Raw genomic sequence first — 13,852 nt, 5'->3', positions numbered from 1 at the left:
TAGGGTAGTAATTTATGTAATATGGACCTTTTGGCCTGAAGAAATAGAAGCTACTGGCTACGTCTCTTTGATTTAATTTCATTTCATATTTGCATTTTTGGTCTTGTGCATACGAGTATGGAAGCCTCCCTATGTTGGGCACATTCCCTATTCCCAGTCTTTGGCACTCTCCTCTCTTCTGAGGCTGAACTAGGTCTGCATCAGGCAGATCTCCAATGTAAAGACAGACAGAAGAGCATGCCAACTTTGTAAGCCAATGCATTGTAAGCCCTAAGCTGGTTCTTAGCATAGGAGGAGGAAGATTTGCTTCATCTCATTTTCCTCCCTCAGTTCTTAATTCTCTCTTAATGTTTAGAAAATTTAGTCAACTGGTTTGCCTGATAAATTATCCAAAGTAACTCATCAATAATAACACACAGCTGAGTCTTGGCCCCTGGCAGAGATAACACATGACTGACTGAAAGGGAATTTAAAGGTGATCAAAGAAAAACCCATCTTTGCATTCTCACATCTGTTCTTCTCATTTTAACCCTGTCCCTTTCTGCTTTTAAGGAACTTAACCAAGAGACAAGATTCAGATATCAATCTTCCAAAGCAGTTCAGGCTGTAGGAATAATAGGTGGTGGTATTGGAAGCTGTTGAAGTAAAAGATAATTCTCTTTCCCCCAAGTCAAGCTCACTCATATTTTTATATATATATTCATGCATTTAGGTCATTTTCTTTAGAATACCTCATCTGACTCTGTGCCAAACACTATCCTAAGTGATGAAGGTGCAACGTTGCATAAACAAAGAAAATTAACCTCAAAGAATGAATAACCCAATAGGAGATAGACAAATAATGAAATATATATCATTATGAAGGGACAATTATATAATTAAAAGATGTTCCATGTGTAAAGGGAAAGGAGATTTTAAGATATCAGGAGTCAAGTAAGGTTTAGAGCAGATAGTGTGTTTAAGATTTAAATTATAAATGAGAAATTTATTAATGGACAAGAAGGGGGTCAGGATTCTATGCAAAGAACAACCCATGTGTGCACAGCCCTGGAGATAAGAGTAAGTGAAGGCATTTTCTGAGAATTGGAAAATGAAATGTTTAGGGCCATTTAAGAAAGAGGTTAAGACTGGTGGGAGAGGAGGCAAAGAAACCAGAACAAAAAGGGTCTTGTAAGCCATGCAAAGGCATTTAGGTAATATTCTGTAGCAATGGGAAGCCAAACAGTTTTTGAAAATGGTAGTGAAGGGATCAGATTTATGAATTATGAAGATAAATCCCATGACAGTATGATTGTCTGACGGGAAGGATAGACATCCAGAAGAAAGCGACTCTTAGTCGAGCTATTATAAATGGTTCAGAAGAGACATGATGAGGGCTCAAACAGTGGCACCGGCGTTGGTAATAGGCAGGGAGGATTCTAGACATATTTAGGTAAAAGATTTCGAAGGACTTGCTGATGGATTGAATATGAAGGGTAAGGAAGAAAAGAAAAATTCCAGGATAATTTCTTGCTTCTGGTTTGAGGTATTGTATGCTCATTCAAAGAGGCAGAGGGTATTAATTGAAAGAATGGTTTTGCTGAGGATAACAGGTTCTATTTTCACTGTCTTGATTTCGAGGCACCTGCAATATAACTAAGCAAAAGAAATTGGTTAACTTACTAGATTTTGGAGCTCATAAGTGAGGTTGTGCCAAAAACTGCAGGTTTTAAAGTCACAAGCTTAAACCAGTTTAAGCCATGGGCATGGGTGAAGATTGTCCAGTTTCTGGGAGACCATGGATATGAGGCTAAAAATATGGACTATTTCTTCTATGTACATGGTTCCCAGGAAATGCATTTTTCCTTTGGGAATGATGGAATAGATGGTAGTGGTAAAATGGGCTAGGGCCTTAAAATAATTTTGCCAAAGCAGATTATTTTTCTTAACAAATAAAAATTTGGTGGAACAGAGTATGTCAAGATGAGTCCATGATTCCTCAATGGAGTCCAAGGAGAGTTGTACCTTGTACCTTATAGATCAAGATTTGTATTATTGCTTTCATTGAAAAGAGGATAACATTTAACAACTGTAAGTAATTCTACACAACAGAGGTCTCCGAAGTGCTACTCTGAAAACTACCTTGCACCTGTTTAATTAATATAAGGGAACAACATAATTGGGAATTGTCACTTCACAGAGTCAGTTCAATTCTTCATTTCCCCTGCATCAGAAAACTGTCATTATAAATCAGTTTGAGAGTTGAACTAATCACTCGTTCCATTACTGTATTTTGTATTTGCAACAAAAAGCTGTCAATAAAAGATGTGGTGTGGTTAAAAAAAAAAAAAAAAAAAGGATTCTTTTGACTGCAGGGCAAGGCCATATAGGTAGGAATTTTTAAAAGTTAGCAAACCTTTTTGTTGTTTTTGCGTTCATAATGACTCACTCAGATTGCTGCAGGATTTCAGTGGCTATAATCATCAGCCAAGAGGGAGAGAAGGAAACCAGCAAAACCTAGTCCAGTCTCTAAAAATGAATCCCTATACCTGGAGTCTTCACTGGTGTCACTGACATTCTCCTAGTGATCCAGGTTCATAAATCTACCTTTTTAATGATAACTTGATGACTGAGTATGGATATACTGGGGCGGGGCGGGGGGGTTGGTAGAAATTTGAACTACATATGAAAGGATAAACAATAAAATAAAAATTGCCATGCCTTATGGAATAATTATTGTTGAGAGACCAAATAGGGTAAAAATAGAGACCATCATTGGCTTGAAACATTAATTTTCTCCTTTCATGCACAGATAAATACTACACATCCTTGGTATTTTAGCTTAAATACTTCTTTTCAACCTTGGCTCTTCCCATGAACATCAGTGTGTTTCAATAGAGTGTATAGTCATCAGAGAAGATGGAAGGAAGGTGATGGGCAACCCTGGGTGCTCTGTGTTGTGTTTGAAATATTTAAGAAACAGTAGGCAGAGATTTGAAATATGTGATTGGACACATGGGTTTGTGACTCAGTCATGAGACCAGGCCTGGAGAGAAACTGGAGAGCTGGATAAAATCACCACGTGCGAGAATGTACAGGGAGAAGAGGACTGCGGGGCTGAGCAACATTTAAATGTTGAGTAGAGGCTGTGCCCACATAGAGAATAGAAAAAGGGTGGCTGGTGATGTCCTGGAGTCCAAGCAGAGGGATGCATCCATTGTGCTGAGTCTGTAAAGACATCAAGAGAGACAGTAACAGAGGGAGTTCCTCATCTGATATACTCTTTTCCTCTTCCTCGTGTGGCTAACTCTTAACTCATCCCTTTGCTTCAGATGAGTACCCCTCCTTTGAGCAAGTCTTTTATCCCTCCTTGGGGCAATTTCTCTCCATTCAAACTCTACTTTCTTGAAGATGGCTCTTGCAATTTTGCTATTACTAGGCTAAACATCTGTCTCTTTTATTGGATTGTAAGCTCCCCACAAGTAAGAGTGTGTCTTTTTGTTTACCATCCTGCTTCCAGGATTCAGTATTGCTTATACCACAGAGTAGCTACTAAGAAATGTTTACTGAAAAAAAAAAAAGAAAAAGAAAAAAGAAAGAAAGAAAAGAAAAAGAAGTGTTTGCTGAATGAATGAATGGATGAATAATGAACTAGACTTTTTACATTTTTCTTTTGTTCCCAAGGCAAGAGAGTATATAAAACTGTCCTCTCCTCTTGCGCAATTTTTTGAAATTTTAAAGCATTCAGGCCAGGCATTTCCTTTGCCTAGGATTATTTGCTTTTCCCATCTTCTCTGACTTCTTTTCTAGTCACTTCTTTCAGGCAGTCTACTTGGACTAGTTCTGGGCCTGTCTTGAAGAAAGCCTTGATTTGGGGCTTATAATGTAACATTTAGGCCATATTTGCCCTCTGAATATCTATAGTTCTTATGTTACTTTTCTCTATTTTTGCAGGCCTAAAGTGCTGGAATGGAAAGAAGCCTAGAATAAGAACTAAGAAGCACAAGCTTTGGCTTCAGCTCAGCCAATAATCAGCTGTAAAATGGTGGTGAGTCAGAATTCTGGGCCTGCCTGTTTCCTTATCTGTGAAAACCTGTAAAGAGGGCTTCTTACTCTGTTAAAAGGTCAGTATCGTTTTTATTTTTCTCATTCATGTCTCAGCATCTGTTGAGTATTCTTTACTATGCTCTGCCTACAAAGAATATTTTAAAAATTCTTTAGTTAATATACTTAAAAAAGTCTTAAGATAATATATTCAAGAACAGTTTGCTAGGCTTTGTAAACTTAAAAAACTGGAAATCATCTTCAGAGTTGGTGATTCCCAAACCCTCATACAGTGTACGTGTTTTCTTATGATCATTTTAATGTGCTGTGCAATTCAGTTTGTTAGTATTTTGCTGAGGATTTTTGTGTCTATGTTCGTCAGGAATTATGACCTGCTTATATTGTCTTTTTCTGGCTGTATCAAGGTAATTGTGACCTACTAAAATGAGTTTGGAAGTACTCTTTTTTCTTCAACTTTTTGGAAGAGTTTGAGAAGGGTTGGCATTAACTCTTTAAATGTTTAGTAGAATTCGCCAGGGAGAGCATCTGGTCCTGGACTTTTTGTTGGGAGATGTTTGATTACTGATTCAAACTCCTTATTTGTTATTGGTCTATTAAGGTTTTCTGTTTCTTCATGATTCAGTATTAGTAGGTTTTATGTTTCTAGGAGTTTATCCATTTCTTCTAGGTTACCTAATTTGCTGGCATATTAATGTTCACAGTAGCTTTATATGATCCTTGGTGTTTTTATTATATCTTTCATTTTTTTATGTGTCTTTTTTCCTTAAATCAATCTAAGAGTTTGTCAATTTTATCTTTTAAAAAAACTTAGTTTCATTGATTTTTTTTTGTATTGATTTCTATTCTCTATGTCATTTATTTCTGCTCTAGTTTCTGTCCGTCCTTCTCCTAACTTTGGGCTTAGTTTGTACATATTTTCTTTCTTTCTTTCTTGTATTTTTTTGTTCTTTTTGTCTTTTTAGGACTGTACTTGTGGCATGTGGAGGTTCCCAGGCTAGGGGTCCAATCACACCTGCTGCTGCTGGCTTACACCACAGCCATAACAATGAGGATCCAAGCTTCATCTGTGACCTAGACCACAGTTTACGGCAATTCTGGATCCTTAACCCACTGACCAAGGCCAGGGATCGGACCTGCATCCTCATGGATGCTAGTCGGGTTTGCTAACCACTGAGCCGCCATGGGAACACCTGTACACATGTTCTTAATATATTTAACATTCATCAGATGTTTCTTGAACACTCACTGCTCACTGCTTTATATTTTTCTTCTGTTTGTCTTTAAGAAAAATTTCCAAAAGTTTATCATAAATTTTATTAAATGCATATCAAAAATTCAAATATATCTATAATGTATTTTATTAGATCTTCCATTCTTAAGTATTGTAACAGCAACAAATATCTCCAATGCAATTTATAGTTGATGTAGTTCATTTGTTTTTTTAAAAATTTATATCTTCATTTTCACTAGCATATTTTAACTTTTTCCCCAAAATATTTTATATCAACAAGGATAACTTTAAAATAATCATGCCACATTAATAAAAAATATTTCAATGAAGTGTTAAGAAAACCAGAGTCGGAGTTCCCATCGTGGCGCAGTGGTTAACGAATCCTACTAGGAACCATGAGGTTGCAGGTTTGGTCTCTGGCCTTGCTCAGTGGGTTAAAGGATCCATCGTTGCTGTGAGCTGTGGTGTAGGTTGCAGACGCGGCTCGGATCCCGCGTTGCTGTGGCTCTGGTGTAGGCTGGCGGCTACAGCTCCAATTAGACCCCTATCCTAGGAACCTCCATATGCTGCGGGAGCGGCCCAAGAAATGGCAAAAAGACAAAAAAAAAAAAAAAAAGAAAGAAAGAAAACTAGAGTCTCAAAAGAACTTCATATTAAAGAATCTGGGTATTTTTCAGTTGAGCTGTTGCCAAAACTCAGCCTCTGCTGGTTTTTTTTTTTTTTTCCATCTTTTTGCCATTTCTTGGGCCACACTTGTGGCATATAGAGGTTCCCAGGCTAGGGGTCTAATCGGAGCTGTAGCCGCCAGCCTACACCAGAGCCACAGCCACACCAGATCCTAGCCGCATCTGCAGTCTACACCACAGCTCATGGCAACGCCGGATCCTTAACCTACCTAGCGAGGCCAGGAATAGAACTGCAACCTCATGGTTCCTAGTCAGATTCGTTTCCGCTGTGCCACAATGAGATCTCCTGCTGGTGTTGAACGCAAATGTGGAGACTGAGTTTTTGGGTGAAGGAGAAAAAGATATCTTTATTGCTTTGCCATAACGGGCAAATGCCTGAAAGATGGTGCCCCCCTTGGGAAAGATTGGAGATGGTTTTATGTTTTGGGAGTGTAAAATAGGTCCACTGATAAGGATCAGGGTAGATGTGAGCTTGCATTATTTTTCAAAGCTGGCATTTAGGTGTTCACAGGATTGGTTCTGATCCTTCTTTTGGAAGGAAGAAGGCTTCATCAATATCTGCCCTTTGTTGGGGGGGTTTCCCCCTTCATAGAAAAACTCAAATATATTGTTATGTATATTCCTTGAGGAGGAACCAGGACTCTGCCCTAAGGCTGCACTGTTGTCTTTTGACTGTTCCTTCCTGGCCTCTGTATCCCCTCCCTTCTCTGGTTAACAACAGTTTGAACCTACCTTTTGGAACTCGGGGAAGGTCATGGAGGCCGCCTGAGGCCTATTTCCTAAAAAGCAATGGGGGACATAGACTTTTGTGCCCAGGAGCCTCACAGGGCCCTGTTTGGTTTCACAACTTGACATGGGCGCTTGATAAAATATGAAAAGCCAAAAATAAATCTGCTAGACCATTAAAGTTCTTTCAAATATTTCTTCCTTTCAGCATAATTTATTTCTAATAAAGAATCTGTACTCATTGGCATCACCAATATCAATGATCTGTATGCTGAGTGTAACATTTAACTGTGATACTGAGAATTATAACAAGAAATACATATTTGGTTTTTGTCTTGTGTCAGGCAGAGAGTTCCTAAAACCCTTGGTATTTCCTAAGTGTTGAAAGTAATAAAGGTACCTTTTAGTATGTTAATGAGGTGACTTTTGGAAAGCCTTTAGATTACCTAAGGGTGGCTGGTTGCAGGGGGACCAAGGAAGTGATTAGAGCTTTGGAGTGTTCAGTAGCTCCCCTCCTCCCTGCCACACCTCCACCTTATCCCCAACCTCCTGCGAGAGGAGAGGGACGGGAGGTTGAATCAATCACCAGTGGCCAGTGATTTAATTAATCATGACTATGTAATGACGCCTCCAGGAAACCCAAGAGGACAGGATTGGAGAGCTTCTAGGTTGGTGTGTTGTGGAAACTGCAAAAACCGTGGCAACGGAAGGAGACAAACAGCACTCGGAGATATGGAAAAGCAAGGTTTATTCAGCACCGGTGTGGGCTCAGAGGAGTCACCTCCAGAGTCTGAGTACCAGGTCTTTGTTCTCAGTTACGTTTCTACACTGCAAGGTCTTGATTTTCCCATGTAAGCATCCCCAACCTCCCCCCATCCCCAAGCAGACAGTGTTCCTCCCCAAGAAACTGAGCAAGCAAGGTTGAAGAAGCAGAACTGATAAGCAATGTTGGGTACATGATTAGCAGGGCTGCTGGCTTGGACAGAGAGCACACAGTTGTTACATTATTACAAGAAGGGTGGCATAGTGATTAGCACAGCTGGAAAGGCTTGCAGCTGCCTTCTTAGCCGGGGGCGGGGGGGGGGGGGCGCGCGGGGGGAGGGGTTGTTCTTTAGTTAAAACTCCATTTCAGGTGAACATGTGGCGATTAGGAGAGTGGTATGCTGGGAGAGAACATGGAAACTCTGCAACCTTTCTGCATACCTTGCCTTATGTAACTCTTCCATGTGGCTGTTCCTTTATATCCTTTTATAGTAAACCACTGACCTATTAGGTTAACTATTTCTCTGAGTTTATGAACCATTCTAGCAAATGCATCAAACCTCTCATTTATACCCAAGTCAGAAGTACAGGTAACAACCTGGACTTGTGACTGGCTGTTGCCAAAATTCAGCCTCTGTCTGCCAGTGCTGAATTGAAATGCAGAGACAGAGTTTGGGGTAAAGGAGAAAAAGATAGCTTTACTGCTTTGCCAGGCAAAGGGGTGTCACAGCAAGCTAATGCTCTAAAGACTGTGCCCCACCCCCCTGGGAAAGAATTGTGAGGAGTTTTATAGTAAAAAGGAGAAAAAACAGGTTTTCAGATAGGAATTAGGATTGCAGCAGACATGGCATTCTTCTTTCTTTGGGGGACTCTGAGTCATCAAAGCTGGAGTCAGATCTCCACAAGAACATGATGGTGGTCTTCTGGGTTATTGTAGCAGTACTTGCAAAAAGGGCATACTGATCAGAGATTAGAAAAAACTAGGAAATTTCCTGAAAAGCATCATGTGCTAATAATCTAAGCCACAGGCAATTGTGCTCAGGGTGCCTAATCTTTAGCTTATAGGTGATTGTGTTTAGGGTGCACTTAAGCCAGGGAGTAGGACAAGGAGGACTCTAAGTTGTTCAGTTTTAAAATATTCATTTTTAAAAGAAGCATAAGGAATAAACTATTCTCTTAGGTGTATAAGATGTTTATATTATTATGTGTATCCCTTGAGAGGAAACAAGGATCCTGCCCCAGGGCTGTACTATTTTTTCTTGACTGTTCCTCCCTTGTCTTTGCATCCCCTTCCTTCCATGATCAGCAGCTGCCTGAACCTGCCACTTGGAACTCAGGGAAGGTCATGGAGGTTGAATGAAGCCCATTTACTAAGAACAAAAAATGAAGGACACAGAAAGGCTTTTTTGCCCAAGAGCCCCACAGGGTCCTGCTTGGTTACATGCCTCTGAAATCTAAAGAGGGGATCTTTGTAACCTCCAGTCTATAGCAGGTTTGTCAGTAGAAAAACAGGTAATAATCTGAAGCTGCAGGTTTTGCTATTATTTAAAAGTCAAAAGTGTTTCCTACTATTCCTAGATTTCTGAGAGTTTTTATAGTTTTATCATGAGTGTGTTGAATTTTGTCAAATAATTTTTCTGCATCAATTAATATGATTTTTAATGTGATTTTTCTTCTTTAGCCTGTTCATTGTTTTTTCAAATATTGAAAGAGATTTGCTTCCCTATGTTAAACTGCATTTGATCTTTTTAAATCTTTTTATATATTACTAAATTCTATTTGCTAATATTAAGAATTGTGTATCTATATCCATGTAGGATATTACTCTATTTTCTCTTGTTTTTTGGTTCTTTGTCTTATCTGATGTCAGGGGAATGTCTTTTTCATGGAATAAGTTAGGAGCTGTCCCCTTTTCTCTAATTTTCTGGAAGAATTTTATAGAATCAGAATTAATTCCTCTTTAGACATTTGGCTGAATTCTTCCGAATCGAGAGATTTCTTTTTTGGAGGAAGTATTAAATTACAAATTCAAATAATCTATGTAATTTTTTTTTCTTTTTAAGGCTGCGCACGTGGCAGATGGAGGTTCCCAGGATAAGGGTCGAATTGGAGCCAAAGCTGCTGGCCTAACCCACAGGCACAGCAAGGCCAGATCTGAGCTGTATCTGTGACCTACAGTGCAGCTTGTGGCAACACCAATCCTTTACCCATTCATTGCACACGAGGCCAGGGATCAAACCCATATCCTCATGGATACTAGTTGGATTCTTAACCCGCTGAGCCACAATGAAAACTCCTATGTAATATATTTTTAGTGTTATATATTTCATATCAGTTTCATAGTTGTGAACACTTTATACTCTTTGAGAAATTGGTGCTTTTCATCTAATTGTCAAATTTATCTCTGTAAAGTTGTTAATAGTGTTCTCTTATTACCCTTTTGATGTCTTTTATATTAATATCTGTAGTGATGTAGCCTGTTTCATTCCTGAAACTAGTCATTTTTTCCTTTTTTTTTTTTCTTTGCCAGTTTTGCTGGATGCTTATCAATTTTGATGGTCTTTTCAAGGTACCAGCTTTTTTTCCTGCCTATTAGTTTTCTCTATTGTTTTTCTATTCCCATTTGTATTTATTTCTGTTCTCTTTATTTCATTCCCTTTTCTTGTCTGGGGTTTCATTTTTTTTTTCCTAATTTCTTGAGTTGGGAGCTTAGAATATTGATTTTAGACTTTATTTTTTTTCTAATATATCATTTGGTATAATAATTTTCTTTCTCAGTATTGCTTTAGCTTTGTCCCACAAATTTTGATATTATATTCTCATTTTCATTGTTATATATATATGCTTGTGTGGATGTGTCACAAGTCATATATACATGACTTCCTCTTCGACCTGTTATTTAGAAAGTGTTGCTATATTTCCAGATGTTTGAGTAAGGGGAGATTTTCCAGTTATCTTTCAGTTATTGCATTTTACTTGATCCCATTGTGGTCAGAACCTAGTTGGTATGATTTTAATTCTATTAAATTTGTTTTTTGGCCTGGGATATAGTCTATCTTGGCATAGGTTCCCTGAAAAGAATGTTCAGGTATATCTTGTTTTATCACAGTTCACTTTATTGCACATTACAGATACTGCATTTTCTACAGATTGAAGGTTGGTGGCAATAGCACATGAAGCAAATATTTCAGCTCATTCCCACAGCATTTGCTCACTTTGTATCTGTGTCACATTTTGGTGATTTGTACAATATTTCCTACTTTTTTATTATTATATTTGTTAAGGCTATCTGTGATTAGTGATCTTTAATGTTACTCCTGCAATTCACTGAGCTCAGGTGATGGTAACATTTATTTTAGCAAAATATTTATATATATATATATATTTTTTTGTCTTTTTGCCATTTCTTGGGCCGCTCCCACAGCATATGGAGGTTCCCAGGCTAGGGGTTGAATTGGAGCTGTAGCCACTGGCCTATACCAGAGCCACAGCAACAGGGGATCCGAGCCATGTCTGCAACCTACACCACAGCTCACGGCAATGCCAGATCCTTAACCCACTGAGCAAGGCCAGGGATCGAAGCTGCAAGCTCATGGTTCCTAGTCAGATTTGTTAACCACTGAGCCACAACGGGAACTCCAGCAAAATATTTTTAAATGAAAGTGTGCATATTGCTTTTATAGACATAATGCTGTAGCACACTTAATAGATTATAGTATAGAGTAAACATACTTTTTATATGCACTGGGAAATGAAAAATTTTAGTGACTTGCTTTATGTAATATTCACCTTTTTTTTTGCAGTGGTCTGAAACTGAACCCATAATATCTCCAAGGTGTGTCTGTATAATCTGCTGTTGTTGCATGGAGCATTCTATAAATCTTGATTAGATTCTGTAGTTTGATTGTCTTGTTGACTTTTTTTATACATTTGATGATTTTCTGTCTAGTTGTTCCATCACTGGCCGAGAGAAGGATGTTGAGTTCTCCAACTATATGGATTTCTCCCTTTGTTCTTTCAATTCTATTATGTTTTGCTTTACATGTTTTGAATATATTTTGTTTGGTGCAAACAAATTTAGGATTACTGTATCTTCTTGTTGAATTTATTCTTTCATCATTATATAATATCCTCTATGTCCCTGGTGACTTTCATTCATTTTATCTGATATTAATATAATTACCTCTGCTTTTTTAAAATTAGTCTCTGCAAGGTATATTTTTCCATCTTTTTAAAGATTTCAGCCTACTTATATTGTTATATTTTAAGATGAGTATCTTATAAAAAGCACATCATTACGGCATGTTTTCTTTTGTAGTTGTTCTTTTTAACCAGTTGCCAATCTATTTTTTAACCAGTATGTTTAAACCACTTACTTTTAATATACTTATTAATGTTTTAGCTCTTCCTTTTTTTGTGTGTGGACTCTCTCCTTTTAATATTTCTCTCTTCTTTCTCTTCTGAACATTTTCAGGTTCCCATTTGTTTTATTTGAAGTGTTTTTGAGTTTATCTCTTTGTGTAGCTTTTTTAGTAGTTGATCTAGGTATTAAGTTACACATACATAATTTACCACAGTCTACTGGTGTCAACATTTTACCAATTTGAATAATGTGTAAAAATCTTGTTCCCCTTTACATTCATTTACCCTTCACAGTTATAAAATAATTTTCTTAAATATTTCTTGTACATACATTGGGAACCATTGCATAGTGATATCAATTCTGCTTCAACAATCAAACATAATTTAGAAAACTTAAGAGGAAAAATAAAATCCATTATTACTTTTCCATATTTTTGTTCTATTTATTGTTCTTTCCTCCTTCCTACTATTCCACTACTCCTTATTTTATTATTGTTTTCTGTTGAGAGAATTTTCTTAGCCATTTTTTTTTTAAGGTAAATCTACTGGTAACCAATCTCCTAGTTTCCTGTCATCTGAGACTATCTCAATTTTTCTCTTCATTTCTGAAGGATCTTTACCCTGGTTATAGAATTCTGGATTGACAGTCCTTTTCTTTCAGCACTTACAAAAAACCTGTGCCACTTTGTTCGGGCCTCCATGGTTTCTGATGAGAGATCTACTGTCATCAAATTACTTTATAGCTATTTTCAGATAAGTGTAATATTTGAGCCATCTTGGTGTTGGCATCAGTTGATTGACTTTTTAAAGTTATATCTTCCTGGTTTTTGGTATGAGAGGTATTTTTTTAAATTGAAACTTAGACAATTTGTGTATTATAATATTTGATTTATATAAATGTCATGTTTTATCAGGACTCCTCTACTATCCCTCTGGTGGGGATAAGGGGAAAGCTACCTGTTACTACTAGATGAGGGATAGAGGTAAAAATCCAAGTTAAACATTCAGGTTCTATTTGATATCCATGCAAGAGGGGCTCTTTGTTACTGCTTCCCATATTGTCTCCACCAACACTGGGATTTTGGCTTTTGTCACTACTCTTTAGTGGTGAGGGGGAGGGGCACCTGATTATAATTTTGTGGGAATGGAGGTTCAGCCTCCCAATGTGGCTGCCATTGACACCTTGGGGGAATCACTTTGTTTTCTCTAAGTGGTGAATATATTGACTCTCTATGCATCCTCCCCTGATACTATTCCAGAAAGGAGATGGGGGTGCATTATTCCACTAAGTGGGAAGAGAAGTCGAGGTTTCCCATGTGGAATCCATTGACACTGTGATGAAGGGAGGTCTTTCTTGCCTCCTTTCTGGATGAAAACCCTGGCTCCTCACTTAGCCTTTTCTGTCAGAACACAGAAGGAGATTATGGTGTCTTATTACATCTTGGCAGGTGTGGAAGTCTAGGTTCTCCACCCAGCCTTTGCTGGTGGTGTGGGAGTAGGCCCATAGTTTTTTTCTGTAGTATTTGACTGGACTAGAACATTCATTGGCTAACAGTTTTATATCTCTGAAAGCTTTTTGTCTTTTGACTAGAAAGGACCAGGGCTCTTATTATTACCTTGGGGCTTCTTCAGTATGTTCCCAATGGAATTTTCTGGTTACTGGCTTATCCAGCATATAGTCTGAGATACTTGATTCAAAAAGAAAACCCTGGGAAACTCAAAACTATGTCACTCCCTAAGCCCCTAGCCAGTTTGCTTTCTTTATTCCCCCATTCAGAGTTGTCTTACATTTGTTTTACATATAAGGCCAATCATTTTTAGCTGTACTTGGTTGTGATAGAGATAGAGTAGGCACAAGTAGTTGTAGAAGTCTCAGTAAGGGACCATAGATAGAGAGGGAAACCTAGGGGATTTTGGGAGATCACTGTGAGTTAATAACTGCTCAAGAAAGGCATCAGAACCAGGCAAGGCAGGCTTGCTTGACTAGTGGAGGTGAGAGATATGCCTCAGGTCATTGTGTGGGGGAAGGGGTGAGGCTTGC

At 38.1% G+C, this 13,852-nt stretch overlaps 1 long non-coding RNA gene across 2 annotated transcripts in view; it reads left to right on the top strand.

Moving 5' to 3' along the window:
• Window positions 1–13,852, top strand: part of LOC125115948 (uncharacterized) — a 238,841-nt gene that overhangs the window by 150,269 nt on the left and 74,720 nt on the right. For both annotated transcript variants that reach the window (XR_007132209.1, XR_007132210.1), the window contains exon 2: window positions 3,934–4,103. This is a non-coding gene — a long non-coding RNA (uncharacterized LOC125115948). The remainder of the gene's footprint in view (window positions 1–3,933; window positions 4,104–13,852) is intronic.

Source organism: Phacochoerus africanus, chromosome 15 (assembly GCF_016906955.1).
Source record: "Phacochoerus africanus isolate WHEZ1 chromosome 15, ROS_Pafr_v1, whole genome shotgun sequence".
Lineage (NCBI taxonomy): Eukaryota > Metazoa > Chordata > Mammalia > Artiodactyla > Suidae > Phacochoerus > Phacochoerus africanus.
This window is presented reverse-complemented; position numbering and strand designations above follow the sequence as displayed.